Consider the following 24,253-nt stretch of genomic DNA (forward strand, 5'->3'; position numbering starts at 1 on the left):
GGGTTGGTAAAAGGCACGTGCAGGTATGAACACACCAGGTGGGAGGTGAGTGCAGGAAATCAGGTGAGGGAGCATGGGAACTTGGTCCAGGAAATATAAGGGAAAATAGCCTTTAACGAGTTCCACAAATTGGCACCAGCTGTGGCTTCATTGCAGTGCTGGAAGGGGTAGGTGGGTGTGTCCTGGAGGTTACAGAAATTACATGAGAAAGGGAAGTCATTTTAGATCTTTTTTTTAACTAGAGGAATTCTCACCTTATTGATAGAATTCCAGAGTAGGAACGGATGGACATGAGGACATCTTTGAAATGTCTGAATATGTTCTTCAACACCTTTGCAAGTGACGAGGAGACCTTGACCTCAGGAGGCCTCGGCCCTCTTTGTAGCCAAAAAGATTTCACCTACAGATTTGGGTTCTCCATTTTAAAGTCAAGGAGACAGTCCTTCCAAAGGACACCTCCTATCATTTTACCCTGTCATCATACCTCACGTGCTGGGATCTCCAAGACCCTCTGTTCCAGGTTGTGAGTATCCATTTTGGCCGGGCTGGTCTTGCCAAGAACACCACCGCAGGAAATCTAGAGCCTGTAGTGCTATTAATAACATCATCTAAGACTGTATTTGCTGCCCTCATGGCCTTTCCCACCATGACTCACTGCAGCTTTTTACACGTTGTATCCATTCAGCTATAGTTCCCAAAGCTCATCTTCTCTAGTGCCATTAATTTTGAGGGGACCAGGCAAACCTTAAACTTGTCCCCCTTAATTGGATTCCCGTGCCCCCACAATCTCTTTGAATGCCTTTCACCATGATCCTTGAATGAGATCTGAGACCACTGCTGGTACCTAACACTTCTTGTCCATTAGGTTCTTGGAAGAGGAGGTGGCTATGGAGGTGAGTGGGGATGGGAGTGGGAGGATTTCTCTCTTCACTTCCCTTTTTGTTTTTTCAAATAATGGGTTTTGAGGGGGAGGGAAAGGTTAACCAGACAATTTATTTTCCATCTCCCATCGATAAAATGTTTACCACTCCCCACTGGAAGAATTTAGATCTTTCTTTTGAATCTCCAGGAAAATCTCCCAAACCCAGCCCACCACCATGTGGATTCAGCCATCTTCTGATTCACCTCCAGATTGTCTCCTCCTAACTGCTCAAGCCACAGGTTAAGGGCAAAATGTTCAATGCCCAAGCAATAAAGTGGGGAACACGTTTATCTAAGCAATTGCATGCAGCTCTGTATCTGCATACAGGGCGTCTCTCCCAAGCCTTTCCAACCTCAGCAAAACAAGAAAAAGCCCCAGAGATCTGGGGTATATATCATTCATTCATTCCTGTGTTCAACACTCATGGCGGATCCCCACCAAGACAGTGGGTGAGCAAGGACGGGAGAAATCCTGGAAGCTGAAGTCTGAGGAGGATTTCAAATTCAAGTCAGAGATGAAAGAAACATCTGGACTCGGTCCTCAGGTACAGGCAGTGTTCTGAACTGAGGCTAGAACCAGAAACCATTCTAATGAAAGGCCTCTACAGGTGGGCTCTCACAGGTGGGCTCCGACTCGGTTTCGTGTATATTCGTTCATGAAATAGCTCTGCGGGCCAACATGCAGAACAAAACCATTTAATAAAAGTGAAAATGAGGAGAGGAAAGGGACGCGAGAAGGCATGTGAGTGGGGAGAGAGGAAGAGCCAGGGCAGAAAAACCGAGAATCCCTCCCTGAGCTCCTTGCTGCCAGGTAGGTCTGAGAGACTAGTTTCCACCTGGTATCCCAAGTCCAGAACAAAAGCGATGGGGCCACAGCGCGGGACCAGGGAAGGGGGTTCTTGGCACGCGCGGGTGGGGGTGCCGAACGATGGGGGCTAGCTCGCCCGCTGGCGGGGGGCACCTCGCGTGGCGCCGTCCCCGGCCCGACCCCATGCGGAACCGGGTGCGGCGCGGTGTCCGGGATGGTCCCGGTGCCCCGGGGGTCGCGGGAGGCTGGGCCCCGACACCCCCGCGAGCTCGTGGTGAGGGCGCGGCGCGGTGTCACTTTACCTGCGCACAGAGGGTCGTCCGGAGAAGCCATGGGGCGTGCAGGGGCAGGCGGCCGCGGGAGCTGGACTGTGCGGCCTCGGGGATTGGGCTGGAGCTCGGGAGCGCACAGGCGGCGAGTCAATAGGGTTCTGCAGTCCCGACTGGGCCACAGCACAGCTCCGCAGCGCTGCGCGCCCCTGCTCCTCCAGTCCCTCCACCTCCTCCCAGACTCTCCCCGGCGTCCTCCCAGAGCGCACTTCCCGCTTGGGCAATTAGCAAAGCCCCTTCTTCGCGCTGCCCCCGCCCCCCTCCCTCTGGAGGCGCGGGCCCGGCTGGGGCACGGAGGGAAGCCCCCTGGGGCTGCGAGCGTGGCCAGCGCTGGCGCTGGGCGGCCTCCTAGCCTGGCTCCCCGAGCGGGTGTCCGCGCGCGGCCTGGCTGCGAAAAGATCATCAGCCCTAAACCCCAGCTGCACTCTCTGGTCACTTGGCTGGCTTCCTGATTGCGCCCGAAGCCGGGAACCAGCTTCCCCAGCACAGGCCTGGGCTGAGATGCCTGCCCATGATCTATTTGAGCAGTCTCCTCGTCTCCAGGCAGGGTCTGCTGTTGGCATGATGGCACGCGCAAATAACTTCGACCTGGATGTTTGGGTTTTTTGTTTGTTTTTTGGTCATTGGTTATTACATGACCTCCAGGGTAGGTGCTCCACAAAGGGAGTGCAAAGAGGACGCCTGATATATACGCATAAGGCCATTCTAGAAAAATAGCTCTAGGTTCTCTCGGAAACGCAGCATTGGTCCTTGCACTACGGTTTAATTGAAAAGGGATTATGCACCAAGTTACTTAAGTGAACATAGGCTGAAATCTTTACCGAGAATAAATATTTAAAATAGTTATATTTTGGGCGCCTGGGTGGCTCAGTGGGTTAAGCTGCTGCCTTCGGCTCAGGTCATGATCTCAGGGTCCTGGGATCGAGTCCCGCATGGGGCTCTCTGCTCAGCAGGGAGCCTGCTTCCTCCTCTCTCTCCCTCTCTCTCTGCCTGACTCTCTGCCTACTTGTAATCTCTCTCTGTCAAATAAATAAATAAAATCTTTGAAAAAAATAAAATATTTATATTTTAACTAAATCTATCATCAATCATAAATCTACTACACGAAGGTTACAGGCAATTTAAATGCAATAGCACTCTCTTCAGGGTTTTAAATAATCCGTGTCTGTCTTGGCACATGAGAATGCAAAGATAGGAAATGGTTTGTAAAAGATCATATAATAGATTTTACTATACGGTATCAGCAATTTATCACAAAGGAGTGGCCTCCAGCTAAAAACTCAGCTTTGAAAAATGCAGAAAAGCAGCAAACATCTACATACCCTCTTGGTGACCAGAGGCGTGCTTTGTGCCCCTCATCATCTCTTTCGTGGTTCGGAGGCCCATGGCGCTCAGTAGTTTAGTGTCTTATTCTCTGGAATAGGCCATTGAAGAAATACCAGGCCCAGAGAAGAAGGTCCTGCTGGGTGTCTGAAGAAAGTACAACCTTTTAGATGAAGCTTTCTGGGGAATTTGTTAGTGGGAGGATACACTTCTCTTTGGTCTGCTTCTGATAGGAAGGGAAATTTTTTTTTAAGATTTTATTTATTTATTTGAAAGACAGAGATCACAAGTAGGCAGACAGAGAGCAGGCAGAGAGAGAGGTGGAAGCAGGCTCCTCGCTGAGCAGAGAGCCCAACATGGGGCTCAATCCCAGGACCCTAGGATCATGATCTGAGCCAAACGCAGAGGCTTTAACTCACTGAGCCACTCAGGTGCCCCAGGAAGGGAAATTTTTTTAAGAGTATTTTCCCTTTGAATCTATCTTGAGGTTTGGTTTGTGGTGCTTTCTGACTTCTCATGAAGATGGAATTATTTCTGAGGTTGGTTGTCAGAAACCACATGTCAAATTGAGCTATCTTGTTCGCAAATAAATAAATAAATAAAAGCTCAAGTGTTGGTATAAAGCTATTATGCTTTTCAAAACCCCGAACTATAATTCATGTATCGTGGTCATTCTTTATCATATCAAACAGGAGAGAGGTGGCAGAAACTCACTTTCAGGTTAATTTTTTTACAAGGAAGATTGACTTATGAACCTACTTTGTTATTCCCTTTCATTCTTTTTCCCTGTACTTCCTTTTCTATGAATTGTAACGGTAACCCATCATTATTTTTATTGTTGCCACGTGCTTTGTGAACCATAAAGTGTATGCTATAAACGGGAGTGCTTTTCTTTTTTTGCAGTTTACGAAAAACGAATTTTTTTAAATTTATTTTTTATTTATTTTCAGCATAACAGTATTCATTCTTTTTGCACCACACCCAGTGCTCCATGCAAGCAGTGCCCTCTATGATACCCACCACCTGGTACCCCAACCTCCCAACCCCCCGCCCCTTCAAAACCCTCAGATTGTTTTTCAGAGTCCATAGTCTCTCATGGTTCACCTCCCCTTCCAATTTCCCCCACCTCCCTTCTCCTCTCTAACTCCCCATGTCCACGAAAAACTAATTTAAAAACATTCATCCACCAGAGTACCCAAAGGGCTCCCATATAATCTATCTGTCGTTACATTATGTCATTCTGCTTTCACTTCTATTGCTGTCCAAACAATGTTTTAAAACATTCTTTAAAATGGGCCTTTTTAACAAGATTTTTATTCAGTTGTCAGAGAGATAGCACAAGCAGAGGGAGAGGCAGGCAGAGTGGGAAGCAGGCTCCTGGTAAGCAAGAAGCCTGATGGGGGACTTGATCCCAGGATGCTGGGATTATGACCTGAGCTGGAGGTAGACAATTAACCAACTGAGCCATCCATGTGTCCCTGAAATGGGCATTTTTGACATTTCCTGATAGCACCTACACACTCATGAATCTCAGACTCATGATATATGGGGCTAGTGGATTTGACAATCATGGAGTCAAGCATGCTGGATTTGACTCACGGGCCTGTCACTGTGAATTAGTGGCTTACTAAACTTGCTACATATAAACCCAAGCATGTAAGAATTTGCAGGATTGTGACAGTTCAGTGGTATAATGTATACAAAAAAAAAAAAAAAAGTACAAAATCCCAAACGCACAAGCTAATCTTACACCTAAAGAACCCGGAGTAAATGGCAAAGAAAGCCTAACCAACCAGAAGAAATAATAAAAGAAGAGAAGAGACAAGAAGAGAAGAGGAGAGGAGAGAGATAGTGAAGATTAGTGCAGAAATCAATTTAATAGAAATTAGAACAGTAAAACAGATCAACAAATTAGAAGCTGTATTTTGAAAGAATTAATAAGGTCAGTAAACCCCTGGCTAGACTTATCAAAAATAAAATGGAATGGAACCAGCCCAATAGTGGCAAGAGTGGGCATCCAGGGCCAGATGGTTATCCAGGGGAATTCTGAAATACATTCAAAGAAGAAATAATGCATTTTCTACCAAAGTTGTTTCAAAAAGAAAAGTAGGGAAAACTTCCAAACTCATCCTATGAGATCAGCATTACCTTGATCCCAACCTTACAAAGACCAGACAAAAGGAGAATTATAGACCAATATACCTGATGAACATGGATGTCAAAATACTCACCAAGATCTTAGTCAAAAGGGTTCAACAGCACCTTAAAAGGATTATTCACCATGGCCAGATAGAATTTATTCCTGGAATGCAAGGGTGGTTCAACATTCACAGATAAATGTTATAAGACTCATTAATAAAAGAAAAGACAAGAACCATATCATCCTCTCAACTGATGCGCAAAAAGCATTTGACAAAACCAGCATCCTTTCTTAATTAAAACTCCTCAAAGTGTAGGGATAGAGGGAACATACCTCAGTATAAAAGCCATATATGAAAAGCTCACAGTGAATATCCTTTTCAATGGAGGAAAAACTGAGAGCTTTCCCTTTAAGGTCAGGCACATTACTCTCACCACTCTTGTTCAACATAATACCAGAAGTCCTAGCCTCAGCAATCAGACAACAAAAATAAATGAAAGGCATTCAAATTGGCAAAAAAGCCAAACTCTCTCTCTTCACAGATGACACAAAACTTTATGTGGAAAACCCGAAAGACTTTATCCCAAAATTGCTAGAATCCATATAGCAATTAGCATCATGGCAGGATAGAAAATCAAAGCACAGTAATCAGTTGCATTTTTATACACTGATAATGTGAAGAAAGAGAAATTAAGGAATCCGTCCTATTTACAATCACACCAAAACTGGTAAGATTCTTAGAAGGACATGTAACCAAAGAGATAAAGGATCTGTACTCTAGAAAGTATGGAACACTTATGATAGAAATTGAGGAAAATGCAAAGACATGGAAAAAACATTCATTCTTATGGATTGGAAGAATAGACATTGTTAAAATATCTATGCAGCCCACAGCAATCTACACATTTAGTAAAATTCCTATGAAAATACCATTGACATTTTTCATACAGTTGGCACAAACAATCATAAAATTTGTATGGAGCCAGAAAAGATCCCCAATAGCCAGAGGCATGTTGAAAAAGAAAATCAAAGCTGAGGACATCACGTTGCCTAAGAATAATAAGGTATATTAAAAACCTGTGATCATCAAGATAGCATTGTGTTGGCACAAAAACAGACACATCAGTGGAACATACATACATCATACATGAAGAGAACAGAATAAAGAGACCAGATATGGACTCTCCCCTCTATGGTCAAAAAAATATTTGACAAATCAGGAAAAGATATCCAATGGGGGGAAAAAAGACAGTCTCTTCAATAAGTGGTTCTGGGAAAATTGGACAGCCACATACTGAAGAATGAAACTAGACCATTCTCTTACACCATACATAAGATAGATTCAAAATGGATGAAAGACCTCATTGTGAGACAGGAATCCTTCAAAATTCTAGAGGAGAATATAGGTAGAAACCTTTTTTACATCAGCTACAGCAAATTCTTCCATGAGACATCTCTAAAGGCAAGGGAAATGAAAGCAAAAAATGAACATTTGGGACATCATCAAGAGAAAAATCTTCTTCAAGGCAAAGGAAAGAGTCAGCAAAAGTAAGATGCAACCCACTTAATAGGAAAGGTATTTGCAAATGACCTAACAGTAATGGATTGGTATCAAAGATATATAAAGGACTTGTGAAACTCAACACTTAATAAAGAAATAATCCAGTCATGAAATGGTCATAAGACATGAATATACCTTTCTCCAAAAAAGGCACACAAATAGCCTACAAAAACTACACTTCACTAGCCATCAGGAAAATAGAAATCAAAACCACAATGAGGTACCACCTTATATCGGTTAGAATGGCAAAAATCAAAAAGGCAAGGAACAACAAATGTTGGTGAGGATGTGGAGAAAGGGGCACCTTCTGACACTGTGGGTAAGAATGCAAGCTGGTACATCCATTCTGGAAAATAGTATGGAGGTTCTTCAGGATGTTAAGAATAGAGCTACCCTATGACACAGCAATTGCACTACTGTGCATTTTCCCCCAAAGATACGGATGTAGTGAAAAAAAGGGGCATGTGCCCCAGTATTATAGCAGCAATGTCCACAATAGCCAAACCGTGGAAAGAGCCAATTGTCCTTCAACAGATGGATAAAGAAGAAACAGTTCATAAATACAATGGAATATTACTTGGCCATCAGACTGGATAAATATATTCAATTTACATGGACGTGGATGAAACCAGAAGGGATTATGCTAAGTGAAATAAGTCAAGCAGAGAAAGACAATCATCATATGGTTTCACTCATATGTGCAATATAAGGAAAAGTGCAGAGGACCATAGGGGAAGGGAGGGAAAACTGAATGAAAAGAAAATAGACAGGGATACAAACCATGAGATATTCCTGACTCTGGGAAACAAATATAGATTGCAGAAGGCGGGGAGTGGGGGGTAATAGGATAACCGAGTGATAGGTATTAAGGAGGGCATGTGATGTGATGAGATCTGGGGGTTATATGCAACTAATGAATAATTGAACACCACATCAAAAACTAATGATGTTAGATAATTGACAGGCGGGGATACTCACCACTATACTAACGAGGACGGCAGATAATTGAACTTGATAAACAAAAGTACCATAAGAAGGTGATCCTATTGTATGTTGTAACATGGATGAAACCTGAAGACATTATTATGCTAACTAAATTAAGCCAGTCAAAAAACAAATAATGGGGTAGGAGAAGAATAAATGAAACAAGATGGGATTGGGAGGGAGACAAACCATAAGTGGCTCTTAATCTCACAAAATAAACTGAGGGTTGCTGGGGGGAGGGGATTGGGAGAAGGGGGGTAGGGTTATGGACATTGGGGAGGGTATGTGCTATGGTGAGTGCTGTGAAGTGTGTAAACCTGGAGGTTCACAGACCTGTACCCCTGGGGATAAAATATATATTATATGTTTATTAAAAAAAACAACAAATACTGTATGATACTATTTACATGATATATCTAAGGTGTTAAAATTTAGAGAAAGGAAAAAGTGTAATTGTGGTTATCATCTTCTGGGGAAAGGGGAAAAATAGTTATGGTTTAATGGATATAGAGTTTTAGTTTTGCAATAAGAAAAATTTATGGAAATCTATTTCACAAAAAATTTGAATATACTTAGCACCACTGAACTTAAAATACACTTTACATGTCCCCTGTCTTCCTTTTTTTTAATTCACAATTATCACCTCTATTATATTATTTATTTACTTATTCAATTTAAGTCCTCACCTACAATAGAATTTAAAGTTTCATGATATCAGAAGAGATGTTTTTTGTTTTATTTCTTTACAGTTTTAAAAATAGTAAACAATAAATATTAGGCACTTAATATAAGTAATATATAAAACATGTACAGTGAAAATATTTGCTGTTCCCCTAATGTATAGCCCACCCACATTGTGTTATCCTACACAAGCTGACTCTATGAGAACCATGGTCAAGTCAGAAGAGTCATATCCACTCCCTTCCCAGACTGAGTCGTTTTTTCAATAGCCAAATATATGACACTTTTATCATAACTACAAAAATGTGTGCTTCATAGTTTGAATGCACATATTACTGTCCCATTTCTGTACAGAAGAGCTTCCAGAGGAGAAAGTTGAGACATTGGCTATTTGTCCAATTTGCTGCTGAGGCTGTTTTCTGACTTTTGCCACAGAGCGATTTCTAACCCCAAAACCTGAGTAATATCTATGTTCTTCATTTTTGAACCTTCTGAACAATGAGATAACCAGGACTTTCATAATTTATTACAGTGAATAGTGAAAAGCTAATAATCTGCGTGCCTAAGATTAATGTGCATTAGTACTTCCAGGTGTACAATGTCAGTGTCTATAAATGTAAGTTAACCAGAATATATTCATTCCCTTTCAAGATACAACGTTCTCCTGAGTTCCTCCTGGGACTCTGGTGATCTGTAGATATTTAAGTTCACAATCCCAAAATACTTGCCCAGAATGTCATAGTAATTGCCTCATACTTATAAAAACATGAATCAGATAATCATAATTGGACCATACAATTCTTATCGAAGTTCTTAAATGAAGCAACACTCATGTTTTTGTCAGGACTTTGAAAAATCGCTTCATTTATGAGCAATCAGTTTTCTGAGAATAACTTTCATAAAAGGAATTGCTCTTCCAAGTAGAGACATTGTGAGTATATAATAATAATAATAATTATTGTTGTTGTTGTTTGAATGCATTAGAGCTGAAAACAATATTGCCTATAGGTGCTGACATAACCTATCTAGTTTATCTCTTCAGTGAAAAGTCAACCAGATTATAAAACTGAATACATATAAAGCTAAACACAAAGCAAATATATTTTATATTTAATTAAAAAAAATGTTTATTCTTCTAATCCATGAGCATGGAAATGTCTTCCATCTTCTTGAGTCTTCTTCAATTTCTTTCATGAGTATTCTGTAGTTCTTTGACTTCTTTATTGCCAATTCAAATACATTTTATTTATTTTTGTTGTTTGATTGCTGTTGCTAGGACATCTAACACTATGTTGAACAAGAGTGGTAAGAGTGGGCCTCCTTGTCGTCTTCCTGATCTTAAAGGGAAGGCAGTCAGCTTTTCGCCATTGAGGATGATTTTTTTTTTAATTTATTTATTGGGCAGAGAGAGAGATCACATGTAGGCAGAGGCAGGCAGAGAGAGAGGAGGAAGCAGGCTCCCCGCCAAGCAGAGAGCCCGATGTGGGGCTCGATCCCAGGACCCTGGGATCATGACCTGAGCCAAAGGCAGAGGATTAACCCACTGAGCCACCCAGGCGCCCTGAGGATGATATTTGCTGTGGGTTTTTCATAGATAGATTTTATGAAGTTGAGAAATGTTCCCTCTTTCCTGTACTTTGAGGCATTTCAACCAGGAACAAATGCTGTATCTTGTCAAATGCTTTTTCTGCATGAATTGAGAGGACCATGTGGTTCTCCTCTCTTCTCTTATTGATTTGTTTTCTCACATTGATTGATTTCTGAATGTTGAACCACCCTTGAGACCCTGTGATAAATCCCATATGGTCCTGGTGGATTATATTTTTAATGTACTGTTGGATCCTATTAGCTATGATCTTGTTGAGAATTTTAGCATCCATATTTATCAGTGATATTGGTCTAAAATTCTCCTTTTTGGTGGGGCCTCTGCCTGATTTGGGGATCAGAATAACACTGGCCTCATTAAAAGAGTCCAGAAGTTTTCCTTCTGCTTGAATTTTTTAACAGTTTCAGGATAATAGGTGTTATTTCTTCTTTGAAAGTTTGGTAGAATTCCCCAGGGAATCCATCAGGTCCTGGGCTCTACATTTTTGGGGAGGTATTAATCACTGCTTCAATATCGCTCCTAGATCTTGGTCTATTCAGGTTGTCAATTTATTCCTGATTAAGTTTTGGAAGTTTATAGGTTTTCAGGAATTCATGCATTTCATCTAGGCTCCATAATTTACTGGCATATAACTGTTGACAATAATTTCTGATGATTGTTTCTATTTCCTTGGTGTTATTCGAGATCTCTCCCTTTTTATTCATAATTTTATTAATTTGGGCCCTCTCTTTTCTTTTGGATTAGTTTGGCCAATTGTTTATTGATCTTATTGATTCTTTCAAAAAAACAGCTTCTAGTTTCATTGATGCATTCTACTGTATCTCTAGTTTCTATGTCATTGATCTCTGCTCTAATCTTGATTATTTCCCTTCTTGTGCATGGGGTTAGCTGAATTTGCTGTTTATTCTCCAGTTCTTTAAGGTGTAGAGACAGCTTATGTATTCTGGATTTTTCCATTTTTTTTGAGGGAGGCTTGGGTGGTTATATATTTCCCCCTTAGGACCGACTTTGCTGTAACCCATAGGTTTTGGACCAAAGTGTCAGGAGAAAAAACATAGTTAAAATGTCTTTATTGCCTAGAGCAATGTACACTTTCAATGCCATTCTGATCAAAATTCCACCAACATTTTTTAAAGAGCTGGAACAAATAATCCTGAAATTTGAGTGGAACCAGAAGAGACTCTGAATTGCTAAGGAAATGTTGAAAAAGAAAAACACAACTTGGGGCATCATGTTGCCTGATTTCAAGCTTTACTACAAAGCTGAGATCACCAAGACAGCATGGTACTGGCACAAAAACAGACACCTAGACCAGTGGAACAGAGTAGAGAGACCAGCTATGGACCCACAACTGTATGGTCAAATAATCTTCAACAAAGCAGGAAAAAATATCTAGTGGGAAAAAAAGACAGTCTCTTCAATAAATGATGAAGGGTCAATTGGGCAGCCATGTGTAGAAGAAACTGAACCATTCTCTTACACCATACATAAAGATAAACTTGAAATGTATAAAAGACCTCAATGTGAGGCAGGAATCTATCAGAATCCTAGAGGGGAACATAGGCAGTAACCTCTTGACTTAGGCCACAGCAGCTTCTTTCAAGATATGACTCCAAAGACAAAGGAAAGAAAAGTGAAAATGAACTTTGGGGAATTCATCAAGATCAAAAGCTTCTGCACAGAAAAGGAAACAGTCAATGAAACAAAGAGGCAACCCACGGAATGGGAGAAGATCTTCACAAATGACAGTACAGAAAAAGAGCTGATATCCAAGATCCATAAAGAACTTCTGAAACTCAACATACACAAAACAGATAATCATGTGAAGAAATGGGCAGAAGACATGAACAGACACTTCTCCAAAGAAAATATACAAATGGCTAATATGTGAAAAATGTTCATAATCACAAGGCATCAGGGAGATTCAAATCAAAACGACATTGAGTTAACACCTTACACCAATTAGAATGGCCAAAATTAGCAAGACAGGAAACAACGTGTGTTGGAGAGGATGTGGAGAAACGGGAACCCTCTTACACTGTTGGTGGGAATGCACGTTAGTGTAGCTACTTTGAAAGCATTGTGGAGATTCCTTAAGAAATTAAAAATAGAGCTTCCCTATGACCCTGCACTACTGGGTATTTACCCCAAACATACAGATGTAGAGAAAAGAAGGGCCATCTGTATCTGCATCTGTATCCAGTAGTGCAGGGTCATAGGGAAGCACAATTTAAGAACCAAGATGCCCTTCAATGGATGAATGGGTAAAAAAGATGTGGTCCATATATACAATGGAATATTATGCCTCCATCAGAAAGGATGAATACCCAACTTTTGTATCAACATGGATGGGACTGGAAGAGATTATGCTGAGTGAAATAAGGCAAGCAGAGATACTCAATTGTCATATGGTTTTGCTTATCCATGGAGCATAAGAAATAATAACACAGAGGACCTGGGGAGATGGCGAGAAGAGAGTTGGGGGAAATTGCAGAGGGAGAAAAACCATAAGTCACTCTGGAATCTGAGAAACAAACTGAGGGTTTTGGAGGGGCAGGGGGTGGGAGGTTGGGTGAGCCTGGTGGTGGGTGTTATAGAGGGCATGTATCACATAGAGCACTGGGTGTGGTGCATAAACAATTAATTCTAGAATACTGAAAAGAAATTTAAAAAATAAAATATAAAATTGACTACTTTATTCAATGTAAAGAAAAAGTTTACCTTGTGGCCTCAATGAAGGAGAAAATCAGGGGGGCCTCGGTGGCTCAGTTGTTAGGCAACTGCCTTCATTCAGCTGAGGTCATGATCCTAGAGTCCTGGATCCAGTCCTGCATTGGGCTTTCTGCTCAGTGGAGAGTCTGCCTCTCCCTCTCACCCTACCCCCTCTCGTGCTCTTTCTCTCATTCTCTCTCTTTCAAGTAAGAAAAGTAAAATCTTTTAAAAAATTAAGAAAATTTCAGGAAACCAATGAGCTAAATGTTAGTACCATTCCTATCATTTCAAAGACTATAGGGGTTCAGATGTGTTGAAGTGTCAAAAAAATATAGTAGTATGCTTTGCAATATCCATCTGTTGGAATTGCAAAAAGCAAACAATTATTTATTGAGTCTTTCCAAATCAATAAGCAACATGGGGAGTGAACATGCCTATGATTGTCTTGGAAAGCAGTTATTATGTGAGAGGATAATAAAAGAATACATATCTAATATAAAGTATATAAATTAGGGGCACCTGGGTGGCTCAGTCATTAATGGTCTGCTTTCAGCTCAGGTCATGATCCCAGGATCCTGGAATCAAGTCCTGCATCGGGCTCCCTACTTGGTGGGAAGCCCGTTTCTGCCTCTGTCACTCCCACAAATTTGTTCTCTCTCTAGCTGTGTCTTTCTGTGTCAAATAAATAAAGTCTTAAAAAAATAAAATACATAAATTAGAAGAGTTTATCCTAGGAGCATTTAAAATATGCTACATTGCATGTGTATCTCCATTATTAAAATACCATGCCATAATCTCTTATTCATTGCTGAGTTCCTTGTTCCTGATCAAGAACTGGGAAACTTTAGGATTTCAATCAGTAAGTTCTGGAACAACTAAATAAGTAAGCAAAGATATAAATCAGTGTGTAATTTCATAAGTAGCTTAATTAAAACAATAATCAATGAATTATCTCTAAGTTCTACAAGATAGAAAAATATATCCTTTATATTGTTACATAAAAGGTTTTATATTATTTATTTACTTTCTTATAAATAAGATACTCATATTTTCAAACTATGGAGAACATTCATTAGATTATTACAAGAGGAAGAAGTAGTCAAAATTATTAGCTCCGGTTTTGTTTGTTTTTAGTTCAGTTTACTTTTATTAAATTATTACTTTAGGGGATAAATTTAACAACCTAGATATTTTAAGTTAGATAATTTAAGGAGTGGGTTTTTTAACTTTTATTTTTAAAGATTTTATTTATTTATTTGACAGAGCTGGAGAGCACAAGCAGGTGGAGCACCAGGGGGAGAAGCAGGCTCCCCACTGAGCAGGGAGTTCTATGTGGGGCTTGAACACAGGGCCCTGGGATATAACCTGTGTTGATGATAGATGCTTAACTGAGTGAGCCCATGCAAGTGCCCCAGGAGTGGATTATTTAAGTAGAAAATTAGGTTACTGTTTTGTTAATTTGAGGTAACAATTATAATTTCTAAGGGAACACCGACCCATATCGCATGATTAATAAGTCACAAGAGTTGATTTTAAAACATCTACCATTTTTAGTGTCTTGCTAGATTTGGAAATGTTTCTATACAATTTAATTCTAAAACATAAATGAAGTCTTACAATGCAATGACATGAATGGAGCTGCTGGGTATTATGCTAAGTGACACAAATAAGTCAGAAAAATACAAATATATGATTTGACTTATATGTGGAATTTAAGAAACAAAACAAATGAGCAGAGGGGAGAAAAAGAGAAGGGAGGCAAACCAAAAAATATGCTCTTAGCTGTAGAGAACAAAATGATACTCACCAGAGGGGAGGTGGGTGAGAATGGGTTAAAAAGGTGATGGGGATTAAGGAATGCACTTGTCTGTCATCTGTTATTAATATGAGTGATTCTGACCAGTGTGAGGTAGTATCCCATTGTGGTTTTGATTTTTATTTCCTGGATTCCATGTGATGTTCAGCATTTTTTATGTGTTTATTAGCCATCTGTATATCTTCTTTGAAGAAATGTCTGTTCCTATCTTGAGCCCATTTTTTGACTTAATTTATTTTCTTTTGTTTTGGAGTGAGTTTGATAACCTATATATAAATTTTGGATATTAGTCCTTTATCTTATATATAATTTGCAAATATATTCTCCCACTCTGTAGGTTGATTTTTAGTTTTGTTCACTCTTTCTTTTGCTGTGCAGAAGGTTTTCACCTTGATGAAGTCCCAATAGTTCATTTTGGCTTCTGTTTCCCTTGCCTCTGGAGACATATCTAGCAAAATGTTGCTGCAGCCAAGGTCAAAGAGGTTGCTGCCTATGATCTCCTCTGGAATTTTGATGGATTACTGTCCTACATTTAGGTCTTTCATCCATTGTAAATTTATTTTTGTGTATGGTATAACGAAGTGGTCCAGTTTCACTCTTCTGCATATTGCTGTCCATTTTCCCGAACATCATTTATTAAAGAGACTCTTTTTTCCAATGAATAATCTTTACTGGTTGTGTGTATACACACACACACACACACACATACACACACGTATATGTCAGTTGTGTGTGTGTGTGTGTGTGTTTGTGTATTGACATGCCCCAATAATGGGTCCGTGATTAAAGGAGTGAGACTGATACAAAGTGAAGGTCAAGCAAAGCTTTATTTCATGCCAAGCATCAAGAATCAAACTGACTGGCTAGGCCCATGCCTCTTAGGAGGGCGACCCTTCTCTGTTTTACAGACTAGCTTTTAAGGGCAAAGGCCATGCCACGCACAGGTGGCCAATGAAACTGTAACACACAGAGAAAGCTGCACAGTCATGCGAGGTGACCAAGTGAATTACAATTTACCCTAGCAGACATTTGAACCAGCCTATCACCTTGGTTAGGATTGGCACCTAAAAGGCTCCCAAAAGGCGGGGCCCATACTCCTTGGTAACTAGGGAGACAGTATGCATCCCGCCACTGATCAGATGTCTCCACCTGGCCTGACTAACCCTTGTATTTGAGCTTGTTCCCTTTGAAACAGAGAGAAAAACAGCTTTTCTATACCAGTGTCTTTCCTTTTTTTTTTTTTCTTAAGGATGCAGTCTTGAGAGTTTTCTGGGTTTCCCTTCCATCGTGAATGACATCACAAACAAGGGAAGGGGGACCTTTCAGATGCTGTCCTGCTCACGTCCCTCGCGGGAACTTAGGAGTGTCTAAGGAGTGTTCCCAACGGGAACTTAGGTCTGTCTGTATAAGTCCTGGACCAGACTACTCCGTGGAATAGATGACCGTTATGCCATATGATGCCCCTCGAGACTCAGGATGCAGCTCACTCAGACTCTGTAGCTGAAGCGGTGGAGCCATACAGACAGATTCACACAGTCACTCTTCATTAGAACAGGTTGGACACCCCCCTCTGGGTATCCCTGGCTAATGGGAAGCGATCAGACTCCCCTTCCATTTTTTATGAATGGATGTAGCTACGACAGTGGCCTCGGGGCTGTTTTTCTCTCTTTATTTTTCTAACAGGTTCACACATCAGGTCTTTTCCTCTCCTTTTACATATCTCCTACTTTTTTACAAACAGAGTTGCTTCCCTCATTTCTATCAGTCTTAGTTACATTTAGCAGAATTTTGTACTCTTAGAAATACCTTAACTTCTACTGAAGAATAAATATAAACCAATCGTGGACTGTTACAATAGAATTTTTTAGATGGCAAATTTAACAATTAGTTAAGCACAAAACATGTTTACCAACAGATTTCAAAAGCACAAACCTAGTTCCAGCAACCAGCGTGTAGCATTTTATCCCATTTGGTTAAAGTTTCAGGTTACCAAAGACTTTGAAAGCTACTTTAACAATTACCCATAAAAACTTTGAGACAGACAGTTAACCATCAGTTTAGTAATCTCTTTGTTAATAGATTTAACACAGGTTTTAACAAATAACACAAGCTTATTTGACCTGAAGTAAACATTCTGAAGTTTCACATTTACTACTCTTAACTCAGAAGACATATTTATCCTAAGTAACCCAACAAATTTAACTTAGTTCAAATACTGGTATATGTTCCACCTGGGCCCACTCCGTTTCGAATGTTTATCTGAGACCTGGGTTGGAAGATCCGGAGTGGGGGTGTTAGGTCCAGGGGGTGCTCTTTTTGTTTTCCAACAGTGAAGAACAGAAAAAAGTGCCACCAGAACGCAGAGAAAGTGTTCCCAGTTCTAAGGCTCATCAGCTCCAAGAGAGGAGCATACATCATGGTTTCCCCGCCAGCAAGGGGGAGGGGCTAGGCAGTCCACATCCAGCCAGTGAAGGCAAGGAATGAAACAAAGTTTGTTTTGGCAGCTGCTTGTGAATATTCCTTAAAGTCTCTGTCTCGAGTTAGACTAACCCCAGCTGGCTCCAGTTATAGCCCTTAACACACAAAATGAGTGAGGGAAAAGCCCCACATCTATTAGGAGGAATGGAGAGAAGAAAGTCTGAGTCCCCTAACTCTCTGCTTGCCCCATTCCTTCAAACACAACAAACAGCACAACAGACAACAAAAAGACAAGACAAAGACAACCACAGGCCCAGCAGTTCTTACTCAGAACCTGCTGTTGGTGGGAATTTTCTACATCCCCTACAAACAGAATGAACAACAGAACAGACAACAAAAATACAAAACAAAGACAAGCTCAGGCCCAATGGTTCAGAACCAGAAGTGACCACCTAGGGGCACTCGAATCCCCTGACCGTGACCACCTAGGGTGACTTGAACCCCTCAACTGTCTACGGGGACTCAAACCCCCTGACCGTGACCGCCTAGGGGGATTCAAACCCCCCGACTGTCAAGGGGGACTCAAAACCCCTGGCAGTGGAGGGAAGGGGCGTCGCCACATCCTCTCCAGCCCTGGGGAGCATGGCTGCATCCAGATTCTCCCCGGTGGGCTATACCCGGAGCTCTGCAACCAGACAGACAGAACCAGACCCAGCGGCCCTCACCCAGAGCCTGCCGCTGGCGGGGGTTTCCTGGCCCCCTACAAATGGGATCCCCAGATCTTACCTCTTACCTCTAGAGGCTTTTCCCAGAAATTCTGATGCTGTCCCAGTTCTCATCATTTAATTCTGGACAAGCCCCCCTAGGATATGCCCCAATAATGGATCCGTGATGAAAGGAGTGAGACTGATATAAAGTGAAGGTCAAGCAAAGCTTTATTTCATCCCAAGCATCAAGAATCCAATAGACCAGCCAGGGCCGTACCTCTTACAGAGAGGGCGACCCTTCTCTGTTTTACAGACAAGCTTTTAAGGGCAAAGGCCATGCCATGCACAGGTGGCCAATGAAACTGTAACACACAGAGAAAGCTGCACAGTCATGCAATTACAATTTACCCTAGTAGACATTTGAACCAACCTATTACCTTGATTAGGATTGGCGCCTAAAAGGCTGCCAAAGGTCGGGGCCCATACTCCTTAGTAACTGGGGAGACAGTGTGCATCCCTCCACTGATCGGATATCTCCACCTGGCCAGACTAACCCTTGTATTTGAGCTTTGTTACTTGAGGCTGGTTTCTGGGACTTGTTTTTAAGTAAGTACCCTGGGGGAAGGGGAGTGGGGACAGTTGAAGGGTTAAACAACAAGGTTATTGTTTAACCTCAATGGAAGCCTCTGGCTAAAATATAAAAAAATAAAATAGGTCCTTACATACATATATCAGTATCACACTGTCTTAATGATTATAGCTTTGTAATACAGCTTGAAGTCCAGAATTGTGACACCTCCTGCTTTGGTTTTCTTTTCAACATTATTTTGACTCTCTGGGGTTTTTATGGTTCCTACAAATTTTAAGATTGCTTGTTCCAGCTCTGTGCAAAATGCTGGTAGTGTTTTGATAAGCATTGCTTTGAATGTATAAAATACAATAAATCATTTTTTTTATCCAAAATTGTCTGCTCTTGTAGGTATGTTACTTTATCACATAGAAATCCAAGTTAAAAGAAGATGTTGGGGGTGCCTGGATTGCTCAGTCATTTAAGCATCTACCTTTGGCTCAGGTCATGATCCCAGGGTCCTGGGATTGAGGCTTGCATCAGGCTCCCTGCTCAGCAAAGAGAACATGTTTCTCCCTCTCTCTCTCTGCTTGCCGCTCTGCCTACTTGTGCTCTCTCTTCCAAATAAATAAATAAATAATTTAAAAAATTTATTTTATAAGTAAGAAATTGATTGGTTTTTCAAGTATTTAATGACTTCAACTTGAGGCAGTCTGGAGCTTTTTGCTAATTTTAATTCATTTATGAATATTTCAGGTGTTTTTACTTTTGAAACCTGATGTCCATTTTTAGGAGTCCTAAAAATATCTAATTATAAAAGAAGAGAAGTATGCCCAGTATTTACCTTTATAGGTTGAGTGATCTAAGTTAAAAATAACTGATCCCGGGACGCCTGGGTGGCTCAGTTGGTTGGACGACTGCCTTCGGCTCAGGGCGTGATCCTGGAGTCCTGGGATCGAGTCCCACATCAGGCTCCCAGCTCCATGGGGAGTCTGCTTCGCTCTCTGACCTTCTCCTCGCTCATGCTCTCTCTCACTGTCTCTCTCTCAAATAAATAAATAAAAAATCTTTAAAAAAAAATAACTGATCCCATAATTCTTTTAAGTGAGCTATGAAAAAAGAAGTTGTTTACTAATGGAGAATGACTATTTAACTGAGAAAAGCTTTTATGTGTTTTACTTGTGAATATAAAAATGCTTTCAATATCCAGATTTTGACTAATTAAACAGGTATAGTCTTGGAAGAAAAAATAAAACAAAGATTGTTTAAATTTATTATAAGGGAATTATTGGTATAGTGGCTCAGTTATTAAGTGTCTGCTTTCTACATTGGAAAAGGAAAGGAAAAGTGAGTTGGGGAAATAAGAGGGGAAGACAAATCATGAGAGACTGGATTATAGAAACAAACTGAGGGTTTTGGAAGGGAGAGCGTGGAGGAATGGGTGAATCTGGTGGTGGGTATTAAGAAGGGCACATATTACATGGAGCACTGGGTGTGACGCATAAATAATGAATCTTGGAACACTGAAAAAATAAATTTCAATTAGAAAAAAAAGTGCCTGCCTTCTGCTCAGGTCATGAGATGAGCAGGTTCTGGGATCAAGCCCTGCCTTGGGCTCCCTGCTTTGCAGGAAGCCTTTTCTCCTTCTTCTACTTTCCCTGCATTTGTTCCTTCTCTCCTGTATATCTCTCTGACAAAAAAAAAAAATCTTAGAAAAAAAATAAAATAAAGTTATAATTTATCAAAGATTTACTAAAATAGAAAGAAATGTTTGCAAGTTCTCAAAGTATATGTTAACAAAATGAGTTGAATTCCTTATAGTCCAGGATTTCTTTTCTAATGAAAAGTTTCATAAACTCAAATGTGGCCAGTTCACACCTAATCTTTCTATTAGGAAAAGTTATAGTAAATTTTTTAACTCCTATGCAAATGAAACAAAAGCTTAAGTGCCCTAAGTGTTGAAGTCTATTAACAGGACAATGAAAATGATTATGTTATTTAATGATACTGATGAAGTTCTAGAACCTAGGTGAGGTTCGGTGGGCTGAGGTCCGGAGCCAATGACCAAGAAAGAATTCTTGAGACATCTTTGGTGCAAAATGGTGGTTTATTAAAGCACAGGGAAAGGACCCATGGGCAGGAAGAGCTGCTGCCCTGGGTTGTGAGGGGGTGGCAGGTTATGTACCCTGCGGTTGGGGGAAGATGAGGGGAAGGGGAGTTTTCATATGCTAAAGAGGGCCTATAAGGTGCCAGGATGTCAGAGGCCTACCTCCTTGTGGCTTAATCAATGTTGTCTTTAGACCAGCCATTAACATTAAGATAGTTGGGAGACTTTTTGGTGGGATGTCACAATCCTGCTATCAATCGTCTTTGATAGTGAGATTTAGGACATTTGTAAGCCAAGGGAGACTCCTGTCTAGCAGGATTGTGAGCCCTGCACGTTAACTGTTTGCTTATTGTTCATGACAGTCAGGGCTGCCTGAGGAATGCTACACATATGACTGAGGGGGAGTGGATGGAGGGGGGGATGGTGCAAGGCACCAGCTTTTGCTTTGTGTTCAGCCAGCCTCATGCTCCCTCATCAATACAATTGTGGCTTTTTAGGAAATATTCCAGGTAAAACTCACAAATCTCTCAGAATGTCAACAGTGTAAGGTATGCTAATTTTATGACAAAAGGAATTTCTTTTGTAACTTCTGAAAACAATTATATACAAATAATTCAGATAAACCAATTCAGAATTTTACTAACAATGAGAAAATCTGTAAAAAAATGAAAATTTAGTCAAAAATCAAACATTAAGAAATTGTTGCCATGATCTTAGTTCTCTTTTTTTTTAAGATTTTATTTATTTATTTATTTATTTGACATAGAGAGGTCACGAGTAGTCAGAGAGGCAGGCAGCGGGAGGGGAGGGAAGCAGGATCCCTGCTGAGCAGAGAGCCCAAGGCAGGGCTGGATCCCAGGACCCTGAGATAATGACCTGAGCCAAAGGCAGAGGCTTAACCCACTGCACCACCTAGGCACCCTGATCTTAGTTCTTTACTCAGGATTAGGGTATTATGTATAAAAGTGTTTTTAACTATTTTGTGAGATTAGAATTTAAAAAGTCTCTCACTCAAACCAATGTGTAGAAAAACATCAATTTAGAAAATGTGTGAAGTATTATCTAGTCTGGAAAATCAAGTGTTAATCTTGTTTTAAAATCTCTTCAAGACATATATACAGGGTCTTTCTATGCACAAAAATATGGGAAAACATAAGTCTGGTGGGGAAAAGTAAAACTATGTGTCTCTGTTTCCCTAGCTATTTTCTGGCTTCTGAACAATTTAATTTACCTGACCAATCCCAGATCACTTCCCTCAGTCACATACTTCCTTACATATTACCCCACAAATTCTGACCGAAATTCATTAAACTGACTGAAATATTTGATTTTCCATCAAATTTTAACTGTTCTCTCTTAGCTTCTAAAAGAATGCAGACTTTATGGGTGTAGGGAATTATTTTTGCTTTATTTATTTATTTATTTATTCACAAACTCTTGACATATATATGTATTTTTATATATGTGCATACATACATATACATGTTTGTTGAATCATTATTCAAGGAATAAACAAACATATTATTGAATCATCAATTCAAGGAATAAAGACACATATTATTTAAAAAATTGATTATGACAGCTCACATAATTATCCTTTTTTTTTTTTTTTTTACAGATAATGGAATTTCATCTTGGGTGAAGTGTATTTCCAACTTCAAAAGCCTGGTAAGTGGTGGTGACATTTCCCAATCCTACTGTCTATTGATTCTAGAGTCAAGGTTCTGGTGACTCTTCCATAAGAGAATTTTGGATACAGGCTATATATGCCTAAGGTAATCATATAGTAAACTTAAAGTAGGGAAATTATAATTATTGTATTATCAAAAAAGTGTACAGACATTCTTTGGAAACCTATAGAGGCACTGAACTGGACAATTCCCACCTGCTTAATGAGTTTGTGTTTGAGAACCATGCGAGAAACAGTTTTTTTTTGTCATGAAACAGGAGCTATTAAACTTGGGCAAGATTTTTCTGTCTCTAAAATAGGAATGTGTGCTCGCTTCGGCAGCACATATACTAAAATAGGAATGTAATACTATTTTTGTGATATTTACAACTAATGTATAAATTTTACTTAGAAAATATTGAATTGTAGTCTACGCCTTGAAAATAATGGAACTGAAATAATAATCATAGTATTTCTGAAAACTGTATCAAGGGATATTTAAGGTGCATTTGTGATTTCTTGGGCACATTTCTTAGACGTATTGTCTTGAAACATATTGTCATAACTAGTTTTGACCAGATTCTATCAGATAAAGTACAATCATCCTGGTTTGATGAAGATATAGAGACCTGGTGATGGGTATTAAGGAGGGCATGAATTGCATAAGGCATTGGGTGTTCTACGTAACCAATGAATCTCAGAACACTATGTGAAAAACAAATTATGTACTACTGTATGGTGACTAGCATAACATAATAAAGAATAATAATAAAAAAATATAGACTGAGCTTCAACTTTGAAATGGTCATATCTTACATTGATAAAAACCAATATTTTCATATAGATAACTGGAAATTAAAGACATACTGGTAAACATTACAAATTATTGTTTCTCTCTTTGAACAACCTCAAAACTACTGCGAATATAAGTTGTTTTGGTTTAGTTGTTAAACATGTAGAGGCAGTATCTTGGTAATAATGGTACGTTTTTCTCCTTTTCATCAGAAGCCGTATACATAAAGAATGATAAGAATGCATTAATAATGTGGGAGCTTATTAAATATTTAAAGCCTACATTTAATATCAGATATTTGTAAAAGAAAACAAAGCAAAACAAAAACCACTTCACCTGTCCCTTGAAGAACACAAAGTTGTATACAGTTCAATCCTTGAGGAATTTATCAATAACAATAACAACAAAATAGGAAGGACATCTGCTTGATTTCTTTTCAGTGTGAAACAGTTTGTGAAACATGTCTTGAAAAACTGATGTAAAAAACAAATCATGAGATTGGATAGTTTGTCTAAAAACTTCACACGCAAGATATTTAATAAGTTTATGACAAAGAATACTAACAAAATGGTGTTATAGGTAACAGATCAATGTGAAAGAATCTGGACTAGAAGATTTTGAACAGAATTTAGAAGAATTTATTTTCAAATAAACCATAAGCAAGGTAGTTTTTCCTGGTCTAATTATTGTTGTTGTTGTTATTACTATTATTATTGGAAATGAGAAAAAAAAAGTTGTAAAAGAATAATAGAGGAGATCCAGGAAAATACATGTAACACAGGTAAGTTAAGATGAAAGTTGGTGAATTCAACCACTAGTGAATAAACCAGAGGAGGTAATGACATAAACAATAAAGATGCAGTGGCAATGATCAACAACTTGTTAAGTTATGCAGAATCACAGGAAGAAATTCTAAAAAAAGTTGTTGAACAAGCTGAAGATTAAAGTGAGAAAAACAGTCTGTAACTTAACAGAAAAAAAGGCTAAATTACTATTGGAAGATATTGTGCTCTAATTTTGTTGCTTTGTTTTCAGCTAGTAGAATCAAAGAAGTTTTGAAAAGTTGGAAAATTGAAGATGATAAAGAAAGAGCATTAGGGGTAAGTTCAA

The 24,253-nt window shown here is 39.7% G+C and overlaps 1 long non-coding RNA gene across 1 annotated transcript; it reads left to right on the top strand.

Annotated features, from left to right (window-relative positions):
- Window positions 1-1,649: 1,649 nt before the first annotated feature.
- LOC122919244 lies at window positions 1,650-24,253 on the top strand. Its single transcript, XR_006386776.1, has 3 exons — window positions 1,650-1,732; window positions 22,300-22,349; window positions 24,179-24,253. It is a non-coding gene; the product is annotated as an uncharacterized LOC122919244 (long non-coding RNA).

Source organism: Neovison vison, chromosome 11 (assembly GCF_020171115.1).
Source record: "Neovison vison isolate M4711 chromosome 11, ASM_NN_V1, whole genome shotgun sequence".
NCBI classification, from domain to species: Eukaryota; Metazoa; Chordata; class Mammalia; order Carnivora; family Mustelidae; genus Neogale; species Neogale vison.